The sequence below is a fragment of the Alnus glutinosa genome, chromosome 12 (assembly GCF_958979055.1).
Source record: "Alnus glutinosa chromosome 12, dhAlnGlut1.1, whole genome shotgun sequence".
NCBI classification, from domain to species: Eukaryota; Viridiplantae; Streptophyta; class Magnoliopsida; order Fagales; family Betulaceae; genus Alnus; species Alnus glutinosa.
Window position 1 is genome coordinate 16899145 of NC_084897.1, and position 24459 is coordinate 16923603.

The 24459-nt window shown below is 35.9% G+C and overlaps 2 pseudogenes; both read right to left on the reverse strand.

Moving 5' to 3' along the window:
- Positions 1-24459, reverse strand: part of LOC133852477 (large ribosomal subunit protein uL14x/uL14z/uL14y-like) — a 165136-nt pseudogene that overhangs the window by 74631 nt on the left and 66046 nt on the right.
- LOC133852327 (disease resistance protein RPP13-like) lies at positions 2599-6743 on the reverse strand (annotated as a pseudogene).

Genomic DNA, 24459 nt, shown 5'->3' on the forward strand with positions numbered 1-24459 from the left:
AAACATTGAGAAGGTGGGTGCCAGTTTTTTGGTTCGCAAGGGGAAATTCACGATTTGTTTAGGGGCAATTCACGATTATCTGTTTTCTGCATATGAGGTATAACATCCCATATTTTAAGATATTGAATAAAATATCTTAAAATATAATTTAAGACCTAATAATAAGGTAAAATAATAAATATAAAAATTTATGAAATTAAATATTTATGTATTAAGAAGAAGCATTCATAGTTTTAGTTTCATAAAAGTTTTAACGGACTTTAAATTTTAGAATAACGAAAATAGGGTCAAACGAACTCCGTTTTGGTAAATTCAAAAGCCAAAACACTCGTCTCGAAGTCCTCTAATTACCTGCCGAATTTCATAATTTTTAGACTTCGTTAAAAGTACGAAAGCATCTAATCTTGTTTTCGAACTAATAATCTAATATTGTGTCGACTGCCACTGGATGGATAACGTGGAGTAGGGCTTTTGCCTCGTCTAGTTAATTATGGACTCAAGAATTAGTTTATGAGTAATTAAGGTGTTTTAGATTTTGTTGAACACATTTTGTTGTGTGCGATACGGTATTATATATGGGATTTGATTCTTGTACAACACAAATACAACAACCTCTCACATGAGGGTGGACCCCAGTATGTGGGACCCACCCTCATGTGAGGGATTATTGTACAGTTGTTGTATTGGTGTTGTAAATCTAACATTTTCCATTATATATTTTATAGATGATGTGATACTTGTTGACATGACATTAATTTTAGGCTGCTCATGTTGATACCAACGTGTTAAATAAGATATATATCACAGATGATAAACCATTAATTTTAACAATAAAATGATACAAGGACTTATTTTAAATATGAGCAAAATCTAAGGATTCTATACCTGAAATTAAAAACCTAAAGATTAAATTTAAATTAGATGAAAGCCAAAGGGTTGAATATGATTTTTCCCAAAAAAATTGTTGAATTGTAATAAAATGTAATTGATGTGATATAAAATAAAAAGAAATTTGAATAATTTTTTTTTTAAAAAAAAAAAAAAAAAAGAAAGGGAGGGGAGGTTATCAAATAAGGCCGTAGACTCGTCTGATACCCAAAACATTATGGCCACGGGAATGAGAATAACGTATGATATTCCTTCGGCCGTACATTGGACATAAATTTCCTACAACTAGTTTATGGAAACTCTTACTATCTACTTTTTATAAGTAACATACAAGTGAAAAATCACTTTTTTCACATTCTTAAACCATCTCTAGCGGTGTGGTTATTTTAATAATTTAAAATATACTTTTTTTTTTTGTTTTTTTGATCTACTAGTTTTTCAATATAAATTCCAACATATTATCTATCTCATCTTCTATTTTTTTTTTTTTTAAAAAAAAAATTATTTTCAATGTATTTTTTACTATGAAAGTTGTGGGAGAGGGAGAGGGAGAGAGAAGGGAGAAATAATAATAATAAAAAAGAGACTAAAATATGCTAAAGTGAATGAAAGTTTACTGTAGCAATATTTTGAAGAATCTGCTTGAGGAATAAAGAAACCATGGAGATGAAAGACAACAAAAGTCCAACCAGATCTAAAAAGACATGACTTTAATATCCATGGTAAAACAACGTCGTTAAGCTACATCAGCCTTGAGCCAGACCCTGCAACCAGTAATAGCAGACCCTGCACAAGAGGCTTAGAACTACAATTCAATAAATAAATAATTTGCAAGAAATAAATTCCATTAAAGATCTCCTGACTTTACATAATAATAAAAGATTAAACAAATAGTAACTATAAAATCAGGGCATGGACTATGAGAGACTTGCGATGAGTCCAATATGTCCAAACACATGCTCGGATAATTAATACCCTACAACACTTGGTGGCCGGGACAGGAGATTGTAAGGGAATCCAGTAGCGTTCGTGTTTTTTTGCTAAGAAGTCTTTAACTGATCATGCTAAAAAGAGTTTCAACTTCCAATTCCATATTTCAATATATATGACATGAGTTTTTGAGTTCAAACATTGTCACGATTATTTATTTTTTATTTTAATTAAATATTATACGTGTTAGCTGCCTCACTTATTAAAAGAGAGTTTGAGCTTATACGTGAATTAGAGTGTTAAAATATTAATTAAATAATTGAAAGTCAATTCTTTCTTATCAACTTACATTTTTGAGATAAATGATAATTTAACAAGTACTCGCATAAAAGCAAAAAAAACCATCTTCAACGTACGTGTAGCTAATTAATCTCTGCTTATAATTGTTTCAGGAATAGCAAGTAAACTCTGGAATTGGGAGTTCTTTATTTTCTTGCAAAGGATTAAGAAGGTTACTAATTAGCTAAAGAAGCTGTGAGGCGTTGCTTCAATGGAAGCTTGTTCGAATCTTGCGCCAATTTCAAACAAGACATGCACTTCTGTTGCATGTAGTACTATTTATTAAGATAAGGATCTTTGTGTTATTAGTTAAGTGGCAATAACGCGTTATCAGATATGATAAATGATAATTTAACATGGTATTAGAACAAAAATTTTGAATTCAAACATTGTTTTCGTCATTCAGCATTTTTTTTTTAAATTGAATATTTCATAGATAAATATTAAAAGACTAACAAAGATGAAGATAACAATGAGGACTCTAGTCGTTGGAATAACAATCCACATCCAAATAGGTAGACATTCACCTTCTTGTAGCAGACTCCTACATATGCTGAAAAACAGAGGACGTAAACAGAGAACTCCAGCCTTGTCAAACCGAAGTCTTCAATCAACAGAATAACGGTTGCTAGCCGTTAGTTCTGTACTGCTGTATTGGTCCTCCATCAATCCCCCTACCTCCTAAACATCGTGGGGCTGCTGTCCTGCATGAACATCATAACGGTAATTAAAGGGGATAACGTCATGAAAGCAGTAGAGAGGAACACCATTTCCATTTCCATTTCCGTGAAGTTCTGTATTATCATATAATTAATACTTGTAGATAAATTAAAGCAAGAGCAATTAAATAAATTGATAAATTTATCTTCAAAAAGAATAGTGACTATATATTGTTTTGAACAACGAAAACATCAAAGGACTATACATATTTAGGTGCTGCAAATGTAGGAACTGACATATATATTCGGATTAAGAATAGAAATGAAAAGGGAAAGAAAAGTATACCAGCAAAATGGGTCTTTGGATAATTTCTCAGTACTTTACTTGAGCGATGAGGGTACGTTGTAATTAATCACCTGATGGTCCTGATCACTAGCTTACAGCCAACCTTCATCTGCAATTCTTGAAACATGCGTACCACTTGTGTGTCTAAATCTAACACCAGAACCTCCACCTTTTGCAAGGCACTCAAACTCCATAGTTCCGGAGGGAGCATGTCCAAATCATAGCATCTTTTGATAACCAAATATCTAAGGCATGGCATTGCACTTCCCTCCATTTTCCATTTTTTAACTGGCAAATTCTGCAATTCAAGGACTTCGAGTTGAAGAAATGAATCTCCAAAGACGTGCCAATCAATAAAATCATCTCACTCTTTTATTTTCAGTATCCGAAGATTGGGAAGGTTTCCTAGCATTGTCATGCCGCCACCGACTCCTAAGAACTGTAAATTGTGTATGGTTAGTTGGGTGATTGTCGATGGAAATGAAATTGGATCACCACGAAGCATTGGGAATCGCTCGGTTCTCAATATTTGAAGATAACGTAAATGGTGGAGGCCATCCAAAAATTTTGCTACTTTTGTTCCACTCAAAAAATTATTAAGTACTACTCTTAGTTTCCTTAAACAAGGAAACTTGTCCAATTGGAAAGGAAAGGTTTCGTCTTTACCATAGTTACACATTTCGGCGGAAAGGACTTGGAGGTTCCATAGAACTTCATCCAAACGGCAAGACAATGACTCGAACCCTTTCAGATGCAGATTTCTTAAACGTTGTAGCTTAAATATCCCAGTTACCGAATAACCCTGTCCATGACAACCCATTATGAAAAGTGTTTCCAGATTCGTAAGGTTACTAATGGAATCAGGAATATCCATTGAAGAAGCTGACAAACTTATACTCAAGTACTTCAAGTGCAACATTGTTTCTATGCTTTGGGGAATGGAGTGGAGTGTTATACACTCAAAATTAAGCACCCGAATCAACTTAAAGTTTTTGAGGCACAAATTCCAGTCTTTATCTTTGTAATCGCCAAAGAACAACAAAGAACGGGCACATGGAGGATCAGAGAAGTTTGAAAAAATGTTTAGAGGGAAGTTACCATGGACGGAAACTCTACGAGATTTGTTTGGGAATGAACCGCTGTCATTTCTGAGTAGCTCAAGAAAATTGCTTTCCTTGCTCTCGGATATGCAGAGGTCTCGCAGAAGATCATGAATACGGCATTTCTTTACGCCTCCATCTATCCTCCAGCTAGCCACTTGTATCAAGCTTCGATCGATGAGCTCCTCCAAGTAGTCTTCAGCAACATCCTCTATGCTTCTATTACCAGCGTGCTGTATGAATCCCTCGGCTATCCACAAATGAATCAGATGCCTTCCAGGGATCTCAAATTCTTCTGGGTATACACCAAAAAACAAAAAACATGGTTGCAAGCGTCGAGGCAAGTTGGTGTAGCTTAAGGCCAATATGTCTTTGCAGATTGTATTAGTCTCAGTATGGTACCAGTTTACATTGCCAATCAATTTGGACCATGTTCCGGGTGTCTTCTCTTTGTTTGCTAAAAGGCCACCTAATACCACAATGGAAAGTGGTAAGCCACGACAATCATCTGCAATTTTTCTCCCCATAGTTTCCAACTCGGGAGGACATTCTCCTCCTCGAAACACTTTCTTACTTAAAAGCTCCCAGCTTTCGTCTTTGTTGAGAAATGGGAGAAAGTAGGGAGGAGTAAGGCTTGCATGTGAAGCTACTTCTCTTATGCGGCTAGTGATCAATATTCTACTTCCATTCAAATCAGTTGGAAAAGCAGATCTTACCTCATCCCATACTTCAGTTTTCCAGATGTCGTCCATTACTATTAGGTACCTCTTTCTTAGCAAGCATTTGAACAACTTCTCTTTTAATTCTTCTACACTCATTTCTTCTAGTGTCCTCCTATTTGATATTTCGATCTTTTTCAAAATATTAAGCAAGAGCTCTCTGGTTTTGAAATCTTGAGATACACACACCCATGCACGGCGCTCGAAGTGGCTCTTGACGCGAACATTGTTGTAGATTTTTTTGGCAAGAGTTGTCTTCCCCAGCCCACTCATGCCAATGATCGAAATGACATGACAGTTCCGATCCCCTTCAATAAGTTGCTTCACCAATGTCGATGAGTCATCAACGAAACCCACCACGTCATCTTCCTCGACTTCTCTCCTACGCCTATGTAGTGCCTCCACCGCCGCATCTACACACTCTGTTGTTCTTTCAATGTCGTACCTTTCTCTATTGTTATAGATTTCATTGATTGCATTCTTGATGCCTGCAATCTTCTTTCCAACATTGCCAAGCATCATTGCGTGCTTGGGCTAAGAAATATCCTCCCCACCAGGCTCCTCCTCCTGTGCTCTGCAACCTTGAGGATGAACATGTCGATAACATCCTCAGCTTCGTAAGCCACCTCCCTGATCAGTCGGACAACCTCCTTCACTATTGGATGCTCATTCCGTTTTCCCCTGGAGTTCTCCAGGAAGATATTTATGAGTCTAAGCTCCCTATGGAGTGACTTGACTTGATCCTCCACTCCACCAAAGAAATTTCCTTCCTTCTCCAGTTGTTGGGACAAGTACTCCACGAGGAGATTAACAACATATTCGGCCATATTTGCTTATATTCCCTCCCTTAAATCTTCTAGAAACTCAGAAATGAGGGTTATTTATTTATTTTCTTTCTTCTCTTTTATTTTGGGAGTGGAGAGGAGGGAGGAATCGAAACAAATGCGAAAGGCGACTGTTTTAGATGTTGGAAAGCTGCTCACAAACTGTACGTTTGCTTGGTTGGGAAGGTAGTGATAAGGAGAAAAATATATAAGAAGAAAGAAACAGACCCTCAGAGCTCTGAAGAAACAAACAGTTGCTCAATGGGGTTGGTGGGTGAGTAGGGAAAGGGAAGAAGGTGGAATTTAAGGGAATGATTACTCCTCCACATGCATTTCGAATATGGAAAGCAGCTCCCCACTCCTTAACGTGGAAGATTGGTGCTTTTTCCGTCTTTCCGGTCACCTTCCTCGTCTAATTTTCTTGGGCATTTTCGACGTTTGCTTCCCAAAAAGTAAAGATCGATTCCTGGTAAAATAAATAATGGTGCTATTTCCACTCACCTTTTTTGTTTTTTTTTTTGGTGGACGTTATTGCCGAAAGGTAAAAAGATGGATTTCTAATTTTCTGCTCACCATCGTTTTTCTTTTTGGGTGGACGTTAGATGATTCTGTCTTCCCTACGGAAATTGCCGCAAGTGTGATTTTTTTTCACAACTTTATCAAAATGCCCTCATGTTTCATCCGTTGAATTTTCTTCTTAGAAGATTGCAAGATGCAAGTAGCAGAAGGCCTGAGGATGGGCGACTGGCCAAGGCACAGGGCTGAGATGGATAGGATGACTGTAGCTTCTTCCAGGTCGTAGTCCCAAGCCAGCCGTGGATCCACCATTTCCGCCACCTCCCTAGCTCCCAATTCACTGACGTTCCTCAGCATGGGTCTCAGTATAGATGTCAAAAACTGCCCCCTTTCAGAGCAGAAGGCCTCCATCCCCGTGACTAATTCCAAATTTTTTTAAATAAAATTCATCAGATGAAAAGGGTATTGTAATCTGTACTTAACAACTCCAAAAGATCAATGGTTAAGGCACACAAAACACTAATAATTCAGAAAAAAAAAAAAAAAAAATCCAGCTACCAGCCAACAAGCTTTTGCTCAAATGCACCTCCTCACCCTATAAGAAGAGGATGGAGGGTGCCGGCATGGGTTCTAAATCATTACATGTTTGTGTAACTTACCGATAAAAAATATATGCCACCAACAGGCCCTGTAAGTTTTACTATATGCATCCTATGATTGAATTGTTATTATTATTTTCGTTATAATAATAATTACTGTTATTATTATAACTATTATCTTTATCATCATTATCCTTAATACTAATATTATATTATTTGTACTTGGACAGTTCAAAATCAAAATAACTAAAACTACTTCATGAGCCTGTACCTTTCATTTCGCCCTTGGGGTTGACAATAACACCAACGACATTGTATAGCAAGAAACTTCCACAAACAATTGCTGAAAGCAAGAAACTAGAACCAAATTTTGCTTTGTTTGGTAATTAGGACGAGGGAAAAAGATAATTGTACTATTGATTTTTGGGGTTGGCTTAAATTACGAATCACTCTCTATGGTACAAAAAATTATTATAAAGTCTTTGTAGTAAACTAAAATTACGAATGACTCCCTGAATTCGTTTTTCATCCACTAAGTTAACAAAGTCTGGTAATTTGCCACTTCATACTCAATAGGGGTGGCCGTGCGCCACCCTCAGAGGTGGCAGGGGGTGGCCAGGCCAATTTGTATTTTTAATAAATTTTCATATATATATTATTGTAATCGACACGTCACGTTTTTATTATGTATGACTTGGCAAACTAAAGGACTTTGTTAACTTGGTGGACGAAAAGTGAATTTGGAAAGTAATTTTTAATTTTTAATTTATCACAAAGACCCTACAATAATTTTTTATACATCAGTAAATGATTTGTAATTTTTTGTATAGTCAAGAAAAGGCTACTGCTTTAAATGTTGGAAAGCCGCTCGCCGACTGTACTTTTGCTCGGTTGGAATGTTAGTGAGAAGGAGAAAAAGATATAAGAAGAAAGAAACAGACCCTTAAAGCTCTGAAGAAACAAACGGTTGCTCAATGGGATTGGTGGGTGAGTAGGGAAAGAGAAATGCTAAAGTACCTACTAATATTTTTGTTGAATTCTTCCAAATAACGTGACATTTATTTATTTTTGTTAAAAAATTGTATTTTTTTTTGTTATATATGTATATTTTATTTTATTTTATTTTATTAAAAACATTTGAAATGCTATAGCATCTAGTAGCATCTTCTCGGGTCCTTCCGGATGAAGTAACATTTATTTATTTATTTATTTTGTTAAAAAATTACATTCAAAGCAGCTCCCCACTCCTTAGTCCTTAACGTGGAAGATTGGTGCTTTTTCTTCCATCTTTCCGGTCGCCATCCTCGTCTTTTCTTGGGCATTTTCGACGTTGTCTTCCAAAAAGTAAAGATCGATTCCTGATAAAATAAATAATAGTGTGCTATTTCCAGTCACCGTCCTTTTTCTTATTGCCGAAAGGTCCAAAGATTGATTCCCTGATAAACGAAACACGGGGATACTTCAAATAGACAATTTGATTTAAAAGGTTTTATACGCTGGCTGTTTCTTGGGCACAACTGCTACTAGTGTTTATTACTAGTTGGATGCATGCATGGCACGTGCTTGGATATCCGTGTTATATATGTATTATTATAATTGATAATATTATAATTTAAATATTCTACATATATATTGTAGATTAATGGGCTTAGTATTTAGATTATTGGACAAGTATATTTTTTAAACAAATAAGTAAAACTATAAAATTGAGTAAATATATATAATATACCAATTAAAAGAAAACGAAAGAAAATTATATATTCTAAATAGAACACATATGTTGTTACTTCACATCAAAGGGTATTTGAAAATATATAGCACATTCATGTTCATGCATGGTGTTTATCTCAACTAACCTATAAGTACATAAAATTGTAATTTCATCAAATGTTTCTTCATTGTAATGCATCGTGACCTTGAAATGGGATTACATTTTGTCACTTGGTTGCAAACTTGAAACAGTCAAGGATTTTTAACTCTTTAACTTCCATAAAAACAACAAAGTATCAAGTGCCAACATCGAAACTTTCCTCAAAGGGGTAACGGTAATGCTAGCTCCTCTACATTTAAATCATAAAATGACAAGAAAATAACTGTGTTTATTAGCATATCTGGCTAACAAGACCCAGCCAAAAAGCACTCTACGAATTTCTCAACTGGAAAATATAAGCCACTATTTTCATTATGTTTAGAGCTAGCTAGCTAGCATACCAACTGAAAATTAGAAGAGTCTAGCACGTCCTTTTACAAATGGATATAAACTGCATGCACAACACCCAGGAAAGCAAAACTGACCTCAGGAAACTAGTAGTTAATATCCATTGCCAGATGAAGCCCATCAGCCTATGAATCCTTGGTTGGAGTGCCGAGAACACTGCATATTTTGTATATCTCATCTGCTTCACTGCAATAGTAGTAAAGAAGACATGATTCACTACCACTTAGTGACTATCCAATTAGCATGTCTCTACCTAGATTTATCGAATTTCAAAACAAGATTCAAATAATAATAATAATAATAATAATTTGCACCTTTTGACAGATTCAGAACAAAATATAAAAAGAAAAGAAGGGATAGAAAGAACATCATAGAAAGAGTGAATAAAGAAAATGGTTGCCCCTTTGCACTTTTAATGAACTTGTAATTAATTATCGGAAAAAAAAAGTGCATCTGAAAAATATTTATATATGGTAGCTTCAAAGTAAAATTTATCCCTCATCAAATCAATCACCATAATTGATTGCCAGGTAAGTCTCTCCATGTATATCAAGAATTTGCCTTAATCCTTTTCAAGAAAAGAAAAAAAGAAAAAAAGAAAAGGAATTTGCCTTAATCAATTAATTAGATAGTACTTGGGATTTTGCAAACGTTACAATATTATGCTTAATTAAGAATGATATTCAATGATTCATTCAGTTTTTTCTTCTGATCCACACTTTAATAAAACTACGTACAGTGTGTTTTTTTAGCACATGAAAAATATATATTTTTTAAATAGTTATATTAAAAAATTATGCATTTCTCACGTACGGATTAAAAAATTGTGTGTTTCTCAGATGTTAAAGGACATATAACAAATTTGTAGATTGAATTAAAGAAAACTAAGGGCATCAATTCTCTTATTATTTAGGGGTGGCTTCATTTTTTATTTTTTATTTTTTATTTTTTTTTTTTGTAAAAAAATAATTTTTTTAGTTTATATATTTAATATATTTATATTTTTAGATATAAATTTCTTACAAACTGGTTTGTAGGAAACTCATACAAATTAGCTTCTAAAAGCAACATTGTCCTTTATACTATTAAAAAAGCATGTAAGAAGCACATGCAATTAAAAAAACAAGTGTTTCTCACATGCAATGGACGCATGTCACTATTAGAAGTTAGTTTGTAAGAATTTATATCATTTATTAAGATTGACATGTGTCGTCATTTTATTTGTGCTGACGTTGCACCGAACGAAATCCGTCAAACGTTTAATGAAATTTGATTCCAAAAACTAAATTGTTTTTTGGAAAATGTTAAATTTACAACACCAATACAACAACCACACAACAACTCCTTACATGAGGGTGGACCCCATACACTGGGGCCCACCCTCATGTGAGGGGTTGTTGTAATGGTATTGTGTATGAATCAAATCCCTTGTTTTTTTGGTATATCTCATAATAAGAAATGATTGTTGTACAACTCTTGTACAACTCCAATGATTTTTTTTTTTTTTCAAACTAACTATTTGATTTGTTTTTCTACATGTGGGTCTTACATATCCAATGGTTAATTTAAAAAATAAAAAAAATAAAAAAAATAAAAATTGTTGGAGTTGTACAAGAATTGTATAGAAGTTGTAAACGTATCATATCTCAAAAGTGAAAATGTTTTGTGAAAAATAATAATATGTGACTCCTAATTATTGTGTGTGTGTGATCAACAGTGCAACAAAATATTAATGCAAAATTTAAAGAAGACAAATATTTTATTGACGAAGTGGAAACTCTTATCAAGAGAAAAATTACTCTGGGACAGTCAAACCCGAAAATCCACTATTCAAAAGACAAAGCTAATTACAAGGCAGTAGTACTCACATAACCTGATGTAGTAGTCGTACTTCTAACCCTAACACGTACCTATACGTGAACGCTTTACAACCAGACCTCCTGTCTGAAGGGGTTTTCAATGGACTCCTTTAACTTAGGGTTCCTCCCTAAACTAGACTTTAATGAGTTGATCAAATCACAAAAATAAAACTCTAAGAGTGCCAGCTGATCTCACAATCTCTACCTAAACACTCCTTAGCACAATGGAATCCAGTACCAAATTCTTACAAAACAATAGCTTAGAAGCCCCTTTAAATAGGCTCTGAAAAACCTAATTTGACACAAACTTGGATTTCCCTAGGCGGTGTCTGGACTAGGACAGAGGGCGTCCAAACGTGAAGCAGCAACCGACTTCAAATAACAGGCTTTTCTTCAAAAGTCTTCAGTAGCACGTCCGGACGGCATAACCCTAACGCCCGGACGGTTGCATGCTATCTTCACTATTCGCAGCCTTCAGTTTGCTGTTCGAACACCTATGAGAACAGGAGCTCTCGAGTCTAGGTGTCCTCTAGGCTGCCCAGACATCTGTGCGAACATGTGTTCCCTGTGGTTGGTGTTTGCTAAGGTGTTCGGACACTTCTTCGAATACTAGTGGGCGTCCGAACACTTCCTCTGGCAGTCTGGACAGTCACAATGGAAACCACCTTAGCTGAGCTGTAAGTGTGTCAGAATCTTCCTTGACTTCCGAAAATTGCCTTTCTTGATATTTGTGACATTATACTTGTCATATTAGGCCATTTCCATATTGGAAAATATATTATGAATTACTGTGTTCCTGTTTCGACAGTACCCTAATATGATAGTGATTTTGTCAACAGAATGTAGCCAATAAACTAACAGCCATTTTGGGACAAAAATCACTTGACTGGTGAAAAATACAAAAATCACTTGCATGGAGGGCTTTATCGTTAGTAAGTTGTGCATTTTTTTTTCAGAAACTAGTTCGAGATTTGTTTAGTCCAACCAATTTCAACACTTTTCCAACAATCAATAGATTTTAAAAAGAAACGCATACGAGCTTTCCAATAGCTATAGTTCGTGCCATCAAAGGCAAGAACAGTAGTAAGATTTTGAGACATAGCAAAAAAAATAGAATAGAAGTCAAAAGGATTACACTCAAGAAATAAATCTAAACGGAGTGTACCAAGCTTTAATACCAATTGAAAAATAGATAACTTCTAATTTGCCGTGGGTTTGTGCACAATGTGTAACAAAATATTATAAATGTGAAATTTAAAAAACACATATTTTGTTAACAAAGTGGAAACTCAATTAGGAGAAAAACCACTCCGGGGTAGCTAAACTCAGGAAATCCACTATCAAAAGACAAAGTTACTACATAGACAGTAACACTCACATACCCGATGCAACGATTGTATCTATCACTCTAATACGTAACCCAACGTGAACGCCTCCCAACCAAATCTCCTACTTGAAGAGGTCTTCTATGGATTCATTTACCTTATGGCTCATTTCTAAGATCGATTTCAATGATGAGCGCAACACCAACACAACAACAACAATGGCTTGAGAGCTAGCGGATCTTCACAAATTCTCCCTAAAATATTCTCTCTAAACTCTAAAGAATTCAATACTGAATTCTGTAAATAATACAAGTCTAGAGGCCTCTATTTATAAGCTACAGACGACCTAAATTAACACTGATTCAATTTTCTCTAGGTGGCATCAGGATGCAAGCTGAGGTTGTCCAGACGGACAACTGTACAACCGGCTTGCCATAACGTGCTCCACGCAAAAACATATCAGGTTCGTGTCAGGACATTGTTGCCCTAGCCTCCGGACAGTTGCACTTCTGCTGCACATAAATACCATAATAAGGACTGTGTCCGGACGGTGTTGCCCTAACGTCCAGACGGTTGCAATTCTTCTCCAGGTTTTGCCTTATCAAGAATAGCATTTGGACGGTATTACCCTGTCGTCTGGACAATTGTAGCTGTCTTCCCATATCTGTCTCCAAGAAGGAAATTCGATTTCTTGTCGAACTCTGATGAGTGTCCGGACATGTTACCATGACGTCCGAACAGATGCAATCTTGAACTTTTCAAAATTTCTAGACACTGATAGGTGTCCGGATGCATGACTGGGCTGTCCGGACAATATCTTGGGATTTGACTTCTCTGACTTGGAATCTGCACAGAATTTTCTTTTGAGCACCTTGAACCACTTTTCTGAAATGAAGACTTTAAAATAAATGGCATCCCTGATTATGTAGTAACATTACATAAAAGTGATTTTGTCAAACAGAATGCAACCATTCACAAACTAACAATATAGGATGCGAAGAACAGCATCATAATGAGCGGAGCGAGAGGCACTCATAAATTGACTCACCAAATGGACGACATAGGAAATATCGGGCCGTGTGACTGTGAGATAAATGAGACTACCCACGAACTGCATGTAGAGAGTAGCATCTGATAAGGGCTCACCATCCGTAGCAAGAAGCTTAATATTGGTCTTAAGTGGACTACAAGCTGTTTTACTGTCTGTCAAACCAGCTCGAGATAGTAGGTAAGATGCATATTTTGCTTGAGAGAGATAATACCCATCGACACTCGAATTAACCTTTAGTCCAAGAAAACAGCTGAGTGATCTCAAATCCTTCATCTCAAAATTTTGACTAAGGAAAGATTGTAGACCACGTATGCCTAAAATGTCATCACCAGTAATAATCATATCATCAACATAAAGAAGGATAAGAATAGTACTAGCATCAGTAGTTTGAAGAAAAAGAGTTGAGTCATATGCACTAGGGACAAAGCCTTGTTGAGCAACCACAGAACTGAACTTGGCGAACCAAGCACAAGGAGCCTGCTTGAGACCATAAAGTGCCCGACGAAGTCGGCAAACCTTGTGTGGCGAATGATGAAAGCCTGGTGGAGGATGCATATAGACTTCTTCCGCAAGATCACCGTTGAGGAATGCATTTTTAACATCCATCTGAAATAACTGCCAATGACGAATAGCAGCAACTACATGCAATGATCTAATAGAGGTCAGTCTAGCGACAGGGGCAAAAGTCTGCTTGTTGTCAATACCATACTCCTAAGCAAAACCTTTCGCAACAAGGCGAGCCTTATAGCGTTCTATAAATCCGTTTGCACGAGTCTTGGTTTTATAAACCCACTTACATCCCACCGCAGACTTTCCAAGAGGCATATCCACCAAGTCTTATGTATGGGTTTGGGAAAATGCATCTAGTTCATTAGACATAGCTTTCTGCCAAAGAGGGTCAACACAAGCTTCACGATAAGAGTGAGGTTCGTGAAGAGTAGCAAGAGCAAAAAAACAAACAATGATATTCATGGAGATGAGCAAGAGGTGTTCTTAGTGGAGCGACCGGGTGCCTGTGAAGACTCTAGGATGCGTGATGTAGCAAGATGATCATTAGTTGAGTCAGACAAATTGGATGCAGCTGGAGAAGGTTCATCCGATGAGCTTAATGTGTCTGTAGAAGATTCAAGGAACAAGGTAATGGAAGGGTCAGTGAAAACAGGTTCATGAGTAAAGGAGGAAGGCGAAAACTGCATTTGGCTGGTAAACATTTTATGTTCCCATAATTCCACATGACGAGAGATCTGAAGCTGTCGAGTGACAAGGTCATAGCAGTAATAGCTGTAACGCCCTGCTTTTTACAAAATGGTGTAAGTGAAATTTTTTCAATTTCCACGTTACATTACTACAATATTAGAGTTATAATATAGCAGCGGAATATATAATTATCCAACAGATTTAGATTTAAATAACACATCAAAGCTTCTAACTGAAATACATGGAAACATGTGTCAATAGTGACATAAAAGAATACATGAAAAGTTTAGCAATCTTCTCAACATAAAAGGTTATAAACACAGAAGACTACAAACATAATACAATCTATGTGTCCTTAGCTTTAAAACCTTTTGAGCTCTAATCTTCATTTATAAAACCTGAACCAATATATATACATATATAGAAAAAAAAAACACAAAATACCCTAAGTGAGTCTGCTGCAATATATATGATCCATGTCATAGATTGAATATATACAAAACCATAAAACAGTAATATGATAGTTTTATATGTAAGGTTTGATTATCATCTTTTGCACTCTCTCGTGATGGAACCAACGGTTCGAATTAGCGTGTTGTGGGAGCCAACAGTTCTAGCTAGCAATACCATCACCCCCCACCCCCCCCCGGCTGTATTAGCCAACTCTCACTTAAAGCTTAATTTTTTGTCGCTAGAATCCAATGGTCCCAGTAGATTAAGAGTCAAAGGTCTTAACCCGTTTATTTATTAAGTGTCAAGGAAGCCAAAGGTTCCCACTAGCAGCCAACACCCCCCCGCTGCATACCAGCTTTGTTATTAACTAGTTTAGTTAAAAATAGAAAATATGTAAAATCACATGCGCAAACAAATAAACAAATAAGTGTTCATAATATTAAGGAAAAATCTACCAGCATCACCCTTAGTAAGTATAAAGATACTTACAGCCCTTTAGTGTAGTTCTCTTAGCTCATTCTCTGCAACAAATATATATTTATACACACAAAGTGTTAACATCACTATTCAGGAATATTCATTATTTCACTCAAATACAATTATCATTTTATCAAAAATCCTTTTTCATAACAACACCAAAAACTCATCCAATAATAATCTAGCATTTTTCTTTTAAGAGAATCACTATTAAAAACATCGACTTAGTATCTAATTTCCCATCTTTGATTAATAATACAAAATCAATCATTTACTAATTTTAAAATCTCAAACTTAGCTAATTAGTTCGTAAAACATTAACAAAAACCATTAATTCATAATTTACAATTTAACCGATAGAATTGTAAAAACTCCCCAAAATCCCTTTTCTTTTAAACATTAAAACTCATCTGATACCAAAACAGTCAACAAACCCATTTAGTTAAAACATTAAACTCCAATAATTATCTCAATTTCAGAAATCAATGACCGAGACAACTTCAAGATAAACCCAACAAAATAGCACACTTAAATTCTACAACCAATTTGGTTTAGAACTGGGGACAAATAAATAGAGTTTTTAAAGCCCAACCTCAAATCCAGAATATCCAAATAATTCGAAAGTTTTGGTCTAACTTCAAAAGTCTCAATTAAAACATATGGCCAAATAGCACATATCGAAATAGCGTAGTATTCGGCCTAATCATCACCCAAAACAGGAAAAAATAACCAAACCATCTACAACTGGTCCTGCAAGAAAACACCCAACATCCAGTCATCACAGCAACTACCCAATACCACAATCATCACTGGTTGAACCCGTAGATACACGGCCAACAACAGGAAAAATCCCCAAAAACATTTCAACCTACAATTGTCAACCAAAAATCAACAAGAAGCACACTCACACATTCGGCTAAAAGGTCACAAAACAGGGGAAACATCTAGACTTCCAAAACCTCAAGAGAAAATCATCCACAAAATAGAGGACTACACGTCCAACAAAAAACACCCAAAACTGGAACCATCATCACCGAAACAGGGGAAAATCAAGAAATTAAACCCATAAAAATTACAAGAGATTACCCAGAGAGTTTCTGAGAAACTCATCAGAATTCATCTCTGATTTCGCCAGAAAACGGACCCAAGTGACCCACCAGAAATCGGCAAAAATCGCCATTGAGACCGGCCGAAATCACGCCTCTGGGTCTTGTCGGAGGGTCGGGTTTTCTGCTCTGGTTCTCTCTCTCTCAGTGCTTCGGTCTCTCTCTCTTTCACTTTCTCGATTTCTCTCACCCATCTCTTTCTCTTTGTGTTCGGTTGAGAGTAGAGAAGGAGGAAGAAGAATCGAAAAAGGAAGAAAGAAGAGCGAAAAAGAGAAAGGAAGGCGAACTGGGCGAAGGGGAAAGAGAAAAGGAGGATACGAGTCTCTCTCTCTTTTGGATTCGGGTTCTCCATTCCCCCCCCCCCCCCCCCCCCCCCCCCCCCCCTTCCCTCTATTCTCCTGACTTCTCCATTACTCTCCCTTCCCCCTTCTCCCACAATCGCCCCCTTTCGGAGACTCGGATGGAAACAGGGAAAGGAAGAGCAAGAAGAAAAGAGAAAAGAAAAAGAAGAAGAAGAGAGAAAATGAAGAGGAAAGAAAAACTCAGTAACTATAATTGAACGAAATTTGCTAGAAGGTAACAAACTGGGGTTAGTTTTTACCTCAGTTAAATTAATGAGTTAAAAGTAAAATATATAACTAACCCACAGTTAAATTTTACCTTAGTTAGGTTAACTTGTGTTAATCTTTAAAAGTATCTAGTTAACCTATAATTAACTTTTATCTAGTTAGATTAACTAGAGTTACTTTTTAATAAAATCTAATTATTATTAGTTATAGGTATTTTTTATATAGAGTCTTCCTCGTTTAATAACTCACTAGGGTATAATTTTAAACCCGTTTTGAGTTCAATTTGTTTCATAATTAATGTTAATTTTTAAATAACATTATTATACTGATAATATTATTACACTAAATAATATTAGCCCAAAATAATATTGTGTACAATAAATATTATATATATCAATAATATTATTCCACAAAATATTTTCACATAATAATATTAAGAATATTATTATCCCAACTAATTTACCAGATATTTAAGTTTGTCTATTAGTCAATTAAGAACAGGTGACGCATAAGTATGCAATTATCATAATAATCTCGATTGAGTGACATAAAGTGGTTATCGATCGACAGGTCGATCGAGCGATTGATCGAGCAATTGATCAAGCAATAACTCGATCGATCGAACGATTAAAAGTGTGGATTGATCGCCACGGGTTTTAAATTCTATTTAAGGCGTTCTGTCTTAAAATATAAGGTATTACAATAGCCCTTTTGAGTAATACCATAACCAAGAAAGCAACACAAGTGGGAGCGCGATTCAAGTTTAGTACGTTCATAGGCAAGAAGAGTGACAAAATAAATACAACCAAAGATTTTAAGCAAAGAATAGTTAGGTGTGCTCCCATTTAAGCGCTCATAAGGAGTTTGGTTGTGGATAGTGAGTGAAGGAACACGATTAATTGTGTAAATAGTAGTAATAGCAGCTTCACCCCAAAAATGTTCAAGGAGTGAGGCAGAGATGAGTAAAGCTTGTACAATGTCTAAAATGTGACGATGTTTGCATTCTGCATATCCATTTTGCTGAGAAGTGTAAGGACAAGAATGATGAGACATGGTCCTATGTTGTTTTAAAAAATTCAGAAAAGATTTCTCATTATATTCCATAGCATTATCTGAACAAAAAAAATTGATGGTACGAGAAAATTGGCTTTGTACCACTTTTTGAAAGTTTTGATAAACTTGGGTGAGTTTAAAACGTTGTTGTAATAAATATATCAAAGTATAACGATAATAATCATCAATAAAAACAACAAAATAACGACATCCCCTCTCAATGGGAATAAGGGCAGGACCCCAAATATCAGAATGAACCAAATCAAAAGGTGCAGAAGACAAAAAACACTTTTAGTAAAAGATAAATGTGTTTGTTTTTCAAGTTAACAAGAAACACAATCAAAAGATTTTGAATCAACTGATCCTTGATGACCTTGAAATGCTAAAATTTGGACTCGTGGTAAAGAGGCATTACCTAAATGAGAGTGCCATAAGCTGGAAGAGGCAGTGACGGAAGTGACAACAGCTGGCAAGTGAGTAGGAGTCCACAGAAACAAAAGCTCAAAAAGACGTCCAATCTTATGGCCGATCCCAATTAACTGGCCTGTCTGTTGATCCTGCACATCAACACCTTTGTTAGAAGATTTCAACTTTAGACATAGTTCACAAAGTTGGCCAATTGAAAGAAGATTTAATGAAAACTTGCGAGCTAGATATGTGTTATCAACAGATAAGTGAGGCAAAGAGATGGAACCGATGTGACTTACAGGTAACTTAGAACCATCAGCAATATAAATGATAGGATTGGGAGAACTAGCAGATTTTTGAAAAAAGAAAGTGGGATTAGGGGTATATGGTTACAACAAGCAGTGTAACGCCCCGCTTTTGCAAAAAGCGTAGGTGAAAATTTTCGAATTTCCACAAGACATTACTAACCTATCAGAGGTAATTATTGGCAGTGGAATAAATATAATATAAGTTGGAAATAGGTTGACACTTCAGAGCTACTACTGGGAATGCCTCAGATATAAATAAAATAAGTCAGTCAACATAATTATACAGACAGCAATACTAGTCTTGCCACTCAGGGCTAAATAATTATACAAGCCAGAGTATATATATATATAACTGGGGAATTATAAATATTGTTTTAAGATAGGCTAATGGACTATAACAGGGTAGTTCCAAAACTTAGGCCTTCCAGCCTTACAAAACTGAACCAGGGACCATCTACATGTCGGGATAGTCCTGATAATCCTCTTCTTCTTCACAGCCTGAACCATTTCAAGTACCATACAAAGAGAAGAAAACAATATAAACACTAAAGTAAGTCCACTGTTTCCAATAATAATATGAGAGCTGATTTATTTAGTAAATGCAACATAATGCAATGGCCAAATAATTACATGTATATACAAAGTATAATCCATGATCGCGAGTCATAGACATAAAGTGAACATAAATGTAATTATAAAGCAATGACAATCTTAAATATAGAGTTTTGGGCATTTCCTCTTTTTCCACTACTCTGTTGGCCTTGGCACGGTTAGCGTGTTATTTGAAACCTTGGTTTCCTCACTTAACTTTTAATTATAATCTTTGGGAGCCTTGGCTCCTGGAAACCTTGGTTTCCCTGGTGACCTTGGTACACCAGTGTTTGTATTTATTAATCTTTTCAGGTACCTCCTCATTCACTGAGAACCTTGGAACTCACGTGAAGCCTCGCATACCCACCGTGGATCTTGACCCAACAGTTTGTTATTAGACAGGTTATTAGAAATAATAAAATATGCAAAATCACATGCGCAAACAAGTAAATAAAACAGTAAACATAATATTATAGGAAAATCAACCAGCTTCGTCCTTAGTAAGTATAGAGATACTTACTAGTCTCTGCTCCAAAAGTCTTTCTCTTTAACTGCATAATCCCAATCATATAGTAATACTAGATTAGTGAAATGATGCTACAAACATGTTTACTATATTTATCCTTAATGTACCATTTTAACCGTTGTCCTAATACTTTCGTTTTTAGTTCTCTTAATCGAGGTATTGAATGCCATCTTAGGTTATTGAATAATGAAACTAGAACATCCATTTTTACTAGCCATTAACTCCACTAGTACGTTGACATACATACATATATACAATTTCTCTTTCATACCTTGATGTAGTCAAAATAATATTTTACACACACACAAGCATTAACCATAAAATCAAGCACATATGATTTTACTCTTCTTTAATTCACATCCTTATAACATACCTAAATGTCGCTCACCTCTTTTCTTTTAATATATATATATATATCAAAACCTTAACATATTACTCCCACACTTATATACCTTGATCTACTTTAAAACACAATTTATCCATTCTAAATTACTAATCTCATATAGTAGATACCCATCCATATGTTTACACATATACTCACATGTAAGCTAGCCAACTTTCCATATAACATACATAATTAAACACAAGAACAAGTCATGATAGCAATAGAACTACTTGATCTTATGAGAAGTTTGAGGGAGAAAATACTCACCCAAAGTTCCTCAATGGCCTAGAGAGTGAAGGAGAGTTGTTGTCCAAGTAAGTTCCTCTTACAAAGCTTGGCTTTTGATCTCAACACCAAGGAGGTTTTCCACTCACACTCTACTACTGATTTGTGGGGGAAAGAGGGTGGTTTTTGGGGCTTAATTGGGCTTGCTAGGTGCTGGTAAGTGGGGTGGAAATGGGGGATTTTCGTGCTACACTTTCAGCACTAGAGTGAGGGAGAGTTTTGGCTATAGTTTTGCTTCTCCTTCATGAAAATCAACTTCCCATGCAACCTATATATAGAATTCTTGAAGGGCTGAGATTTATCCAGCAAACCATCATCCCAATGGCCAGATTTGAGCCAACCAACACCTCCAAATCTTAGCTCAAATCTCCTAGGTTACTATTTCATATCTTGGCCCATGATTGCATGATATCTAAGGAAATCTAGTTGGGCTTTAACCAAAATGGACTAACTAGGCTAACTAAATGTGAACATGATCTTTTGGCATCAATTACCACGTGTGGGTCCCAAGTTATTAGGTGGAAAGATCAATTTTCGCAGCTGGCAGAAACTGCACTGCACTGGGCGAAATCGCTCGATCGAAAGTAAAGTCGCTCGATCGACTTCGGCCTATAGTCGCTCGATCGACTATCCTTAGTTATTCAATTCTCTACTTGCATAACTATGTAACTTAATTAATCTAAGGGCAATTCTTAAGTCTTATTCATATGTACATATTTCAATAACTTAAGTGGGGTATTTTTCTCGGGTATTACAAGCAGAGTCTATAAACCCTGAATGTTTACCTGAGGTGACAAATAAGGTTGTAGAGGAGCAAGACAGAACGTAGTGAATCAATGCCTCAACATCAGCTACAGTAAGAGCAAAGAACTGAGATGGATTTTCAATAAAAGACTCAGGTGTAGAAGAACCAAATAAAGCAACTACGACTGCCCATTGGAAAGGAGCTCGTGACTAATTTCTATTTTGGAGCTTGTAGCAATTAGAAGCAGAGTGGCCAGGTTTTTGGCAAAAGTTGCAAATTATCTTCTTGAAAGATGATGGAGCTGTGAATCGGGCATGAGGGAATTTTGGGGCACTCTGAGGGGCAACAACTACGACTGGATCGGGAGATTGCAGTTGCATAGTAGAACATCGAGTTTCTTCAGAAATAAGTTCTGCTACAGCAGCATTCAGATTGAGAAGAGGAGTACGATGTAGAAGAGAAGCCCGAGTGGGTTCAAAACATTCCAATTGAGGGTCTGCAGCGGATAGGGGCAGAGCTAGGAATTTTTTGGTGGGGTGTCCAAACATATATATATATATATATATATATATATATATATATATAGTTCCTCTATATGTGCGTGTGCGTGAATAGTTCCTCTATATGTGCGTGTGCGTGAAAATTAAAAGCAGACAAGTCTTATAGATTAATAAATTAATCGAAAAATACCTCGAAATATAAGATATTTGTTAGAATTTCTTACTTATAATAGTTCTTATTAGCATTAACAAGCGAAAAGGCAAGGAATAACTAACCGAATCAAACCCATCAAATTAGAAAAAATAAAATTCCAATAATCAAAGTAAGTATTACAAATCTTAATCTAGCAAACATAGGAAACACAAAAAAACATAAACTACTTCGCAAATAAATTAAGCACAATTAATATATAGGGTCTAAGAAAAATGAGTACCTTTCAGTGAATTAATGTTATCTTGAGCTTGAGGGATTTCTTGAAAACAAACCAAAAACAATAATGTGCTAGCTAAATGCTACAAACCAATAAAAATAAATAATAAATTAGAAGAAGAAATGATGGAACACAATAATAATAATAATACAAAGATGTTATCTTCCAAATTGTCTTCTAAATTGATTACTTATTTTAAAGACAAATATTAATTTAATAGAATAATTAAAAAAAGTCCAATCTAATTTGGATGAGTTTTTTCCATCTAAAATCAAAGTGTTTCATTTTAATTAGTACTTCTGCTGAAAAAGGCATACCTAATTTTTTTTTTTTTGAAAGCTTCTTGAGAATTCTATCCAACTAAATACTGAAAAAAAAGGCAAATATAAAAAATTCTATCAATTGAATAATAAAAACAAATCTCATTTCAATTTCCAGGACCTTCCACTGAACCCACCCTCCTCAATTCTCTCCCCCCACTATCCCACACTCCTACTTACGCCCCCCCATCTGGCCATCTTCTTGTAATCTCAAGGAGTCAAGGACCTTCCAGAATCCTGAATCCACGTTCCTCAATCCCTCAATTCTCTCCCCCAAGGTCCCACGCCCCTCATCTTCTCAATTTTTTTTTTAAAGGTAAACCTTAGGTGACCGGTCCTTCTTCTTATCTTCTTAAATATTGAGTTGTCTTTTCTTATCACTATCATTTCTCTCTTCATTGTCTTCAGCCTCACTCACGCCTCCCTCACTGCCTTTCTGCGCCTCAGTTCTCTCTTCAACCTCACGCCATCTCAAAGAAATGAAAGAATCAAACATAGTGAACACTTAGTCGGAAAGTCTGAAACACAAAAAAAAAAAAAAATGGTTTCTTTCTCCTCAACTCCCACTCCAACTCTGCCATTCCTTGATTCCTACATTTTTCTGATCTTCTCCTTCTCTTAGACCTAGAGTCTTATGGTCACCTACAGATTTTTCTTTTGGAAAAGCTCCAAATTTCAAAGCAAAATCATATTAGAGATTTAGAGCCTATAGAGAAGTGAGAGCAAATAACTCACGGTGATGAGTGATAACTCACGGTGATGAGTGCTGACAGCTGGTGGTGGTGCGTGGACGGCCGACGGTCGATGCACAGCCAGATTGTGGACCTCGTGGTGTTTCCAAAGCCGTTCTTCTCAGTTCTCTCGACTCTCGGCTCTCGGTATTTTCAACCACTGAACCACAAGAGTTTTTTTTTTCCTTTTTTTGGGGTTGGGTGGCAAGGTGAGATTGAGGCTTGAGAGAAATTTGAGAGTTGTTGAAGAGAAAATTTTGCCCTTTTTTCCTTGTGTAGTCTGCATTTTTTGATTGACATTGGGTTGCCGTGTTGGAGAGGATCTGCTGACTGCTGATATTTTTTTCCTATCTGTTGCATCTGTGTGGCCTGTGGATTATTCTTTTTTTTTTTATTAGTATTTCTTTTTTCTTTCTAGTTTCCCTATCTGCTGCGTGCTGCTGGGTTTTTAATTTTTTGCTAAAGAAAAAAAAAATTATAGTAGTAGTTAGTAGAGTATAGTGGATAATTGTTCCCAAAGATTTTTAACTTGAGAATAAAAATCAGCAATAGACTAACCTGGCTCCTTACGCATCTGATAGAGTTTAGTTTCAAGCAAAAATTGTAGTGAGGCATCATGAGTACAATTGCATTGCTCTGCCAGAAAGTCCTAAGCAGTTTTTGCATCCCCAAGCTTGGGAAGCAGACTGTGAATGGAAGGAACTAAGGTGTTGATCAACCAAGAAATAATCTTATAATTTATACTCTCCCAATCTTCAAGACGACTGAAAAATTTGTCTTCCTTCTCACCTTCTAGTTTTGTGGGTATAGCAATATCTCCAAAAACATAGCACCATAAGTTTCTCCCTCTAAAGAAAACTTCCTTATTTTGACCCCACATTATAATTAGAACCATCTAAAATATTGTTAATGGAACAAACACTATTATCAACATTGGAAGACATTTTCTTTTCCTTTGGGCTAGTTGGCTATGTAGGAGTATTGTAAGATAAAAAAATAAA